The following is a 3,646-nucleotide window of genomic DNA, read 5'->3' on the forward strand; positions in this document are numbered from 1 at the left end:
CAGTTGTGTCTGACTCTTTGCAACACCATGAATCCCAGCACGCCAGGCCTCCCTGTCCATCACCAACTCCCAGAGTTCACCCAGACTCACGTCCATCGAGTCAGTGATGCCATCCAGCCATCTCATCCTCTGTCGTCCCCTTCTCCTCCTGCCCCCAATCCCTCCCAGCATCAGAGTCTTTTCCAATGAGTCAACTCTTTGCATGAGGTGCCTAAAGTACTGGAGTTTCAGCTTTAGCATCATTCCTTCCAAAGAAATCCCAGGGCTGATCTCCTTCAGAATGGACTGGTTGGATCTCCTTGCAGTCCAAGGGACTCTCAAGAGTCTTCTCCACTTAACACAAAACCTGGACTAATAACATTACTTATTATTATTGACTATCTGATACATATGTCTAGTAATGTTTTCCTACATTTTTAACTACATATTTTTGAAAGTCTCTTTTTATAACAGCTATGTAATTTAATTTTTCATGGAGAATAGAAAGATAGTTAATCTTTTATCTAAGAACATTCAACCAAAAGTTGTTTTTATTACTGCTAGTTTAGAAAATTTGCTTTCTGTTCCCTAACTTGTTATGGACAATGTGCTCTCCTTGCAGGGAGTGATGTTGTATTTGGGAAGACTCTCAGATTTCTTTCATATCTGAACTGTGAATTTGTAGGACATCATTAGTCGTCTCCTTATGAATTGCCTCTTCTGAATTACTCATCTCCCCTTAGAAAAATGTTGGACTTTTCCATTATATTCTCTATGCCTCTTATCTTTTCTTTCACTTGTAATCTCCTCTCATTTTTTGTTGTGTTGAATATCTTCTTCTGATTTATCTTTCCAGTTAATGTGTTTTTCAGATCTATTAATCTGAATTTTAAGTTTTAATTTCAGTTATCAAAGTTTTAATTTCCAGAAATTCTTTTTGAAAATTTACTTAGGTATGTTTCAATCCCTTGGTGATATTATCAATCTGCTTTTTACTTCTTTAAACCATAATGTTGGTAGCTATTTGATATTCTCTTCTCATCATTCCAATACTTGACTATTTTGTTTAATGTTGATTTTGTTGATTGATTCTGTTTAGTATTGATTTTGTTGTGTCCTGCATGGCACCATGTTACCTTGTATGTTTTGGCTTTGACTGTGAGCTCACATTTTCTAAAACTTGATCTAGAGGAATATTTTAAGGTTTGAGTTGCAGGTCCTTAGAAGCAAATAAGATTTTTGTTTGCTTCTGCTTATTCATTAGGGCTATCAACTCAGGACTACTTTAAAGTTAATTCTCAGCTCAAAGCTTTATTATTTTTCTTTTCTTTTAAATCTCATAGATAGTATGAATTTGTATGGTGTCTTTGTGTCTCTGAATTCTTGGGGGGGGTTGGATTTCCCTCTTGACTGGGCACTGATAAGGATAAGTATGTTACCTTGAAAGACCCTTCAGTCCATGGGTTCGTTTCTAGTTCTGCCTCACAATGAAGGTGAATCTCATTGATATCCCACTTTTATGGCCGGTCCCTATTTGACTCCCTATCTTGGGTTACCCTCAGGCTTGGTCTCTTTTGCCTCATACACAGGGCGCTGGTGGTAAAGAAACTACCTGCCAATGCAGGAGACACAGGTTCCATCCCTGGGTCGGGAAGATCCCCTGGAGAGGGCAATGGCAACCCTCTGCGGTATTCTTGCCTGGAGAATCCCATGGACAGAGGAGCCTAGTGGGCCACAGTCCACAGGGTTACAAAGAGTTGGACATGTGTGAAGCTACTTAGCATGCACAGGGCCATCAAAACTCGAGCTCAAGTTCATTGGGGTTCAGCTGTTGCCCTTGGAGTGAAACCAGAATCAGTGCTCTGCTTGCCTTTTCAGTTCCCCTTTCGCCGAATTTTTTTAGCCTCTGAGCATTCTTTACTTCCTTTCCACAACAGCAGTGCTTTTAAAAAGATGTTTAAAAAATGTCCACTGTGTTTCTCTCTTTCAGCAAGAAAGTTTTTTCAGATTATCAGCTTAAAAATAGGCATCTCTTTGGCTTTGTGTTTAAAATAGGAATCTGTGGAAATAGAACAGGTTTTGGGTTCCTACAGCTCTCTGTTTGGAGCCCAGTTCCACCAGCTACTTTGATAAACTTGCATTAATCACAATTTCCCTATATCTGTTTCTTCTACTTTAAACTAAAGACAGATGGTATTACTTGCTCTACCTGGTTTTGTAATTATTATTAATGTGTGTGTTTTAGTTGCTCAGTCATGTCCGACTCTGCAATCCCATGGACTGTAGCCCACCAGGCTCTTCTGTCTGTGGAATTCTCCAGGCAAGAATACTAGAGTGGGTTGCCATCCCCTTTTCCAGGGGACCTTCCTGCCCCAAGGACCGAACCCGGGTCTCCTGTACTATAGGAGGATTCTTTACTCTCTGAGCCACCAGAGAAGCCAAGTGTTTTAAATAGTGTAAAGTAACTAGCTTAGTGTCTAGTACATTGAAGATATTTAATAAATGGTAGCTATTATCATCATCACCCTAATATTTTTGTATATATAATTTACTACAGTATTTATTTTAACATCTTGTTAAAATATACACATACAATAAGGTATTAAAATAGTAAATATTGTAAAGAGTTATGTATGTACATATATATATATATATGCATATGTATCTCCATGTTGTTGTTCAGTTGGTAAGTTGTGTCCAACTCTGTGACCCAGTGGACTGGAGCATCCCAGGCTTTCCTGTCCTTCACTGTCTCCAGGAGTTTGCTCAAACTCATGGCTATTGAATTGGTGATGCTTTCTCTATACATGCTTGCTTAATTTTTTTTTTTGGTTGATGACAATCACAGACAAATTAATTCTATGGAACAACATTTCTCCCAATAATACTTCACTGCTTTTGCCCTAGTCCAGGCCATCACCACCCCTCATCCCTCATTATTACCATATCCTCTTAACCAGTCTTTCTTCACCCAGTCTTGGCCTCTTCCAATCTACTCTGTACACCTCAATGAGAATTACCTTTCTGAAATGTAAGTCTGCTCATATCACCCCTGTTCTTCATGGTTTCCATTGCCCATGGGATGACATGAAACTCCCTTTTGTGGCCAGCGAGACCTGCCTTCACTATCTCAAGTTTCGCCTGGTACCTTGCCTCGCTTCAGCCACAATGAACTTTTTCCAGTCTCCCTTTCCAGGCTTCCTCTTCCTTCCAAGCCTTGGCACAAAGTTTGGTCCTCTTGCCTGGAATGTTCTTCTTCTTCATTTCCTTTTCCATGAATAATATTATTCATTCTGTAGCAATTCTCTTAAGGGCCCTGTTCTTTAAGAAGCCTTTCCTGAATTCTTGTCCCCTAAGTTGAAATTAGGTGCTCCTACTTCCTATTTCTGTAAAAGCGCAATTACCCGCCTCCCATAGCACTGTGTCGGAGAAGGCAATGGCACGCCACTCCAGTACTCTTGCCTGGAAAATCCCATGGACAGAGGAGCCTGGTTAGGCTGCCGTCTGTGGGGTCGCTAAGAGTTGGACACGACTGAGCAACTTCACTTTCACTTTTCACTTTCATGCATTGGAGAAGGAAATGGCAACCCACTCCAGTGTTCTTGCCTGGAGAATCCCAGGGACGGGAGAGCCTGATGGGCTGCCGTCTCGGGTTGCACAGAGTCGG

This window comes from Bubalus bubalis, chromosome 5, assembly GCF_019923935.1.
Source record: "Bubalus bubalis isolate 160015118507 breed Murrah chromosome 5, NDDB_SH_1, whole genome shotgun sequence".
In the NCBI taxonomy this organism is placed as follows: Eukaryota; Metazoa; Chordata; class Mammalia; order Artiodactyla; family Bovidae; genus Bubalus; species Bubalus bubalis.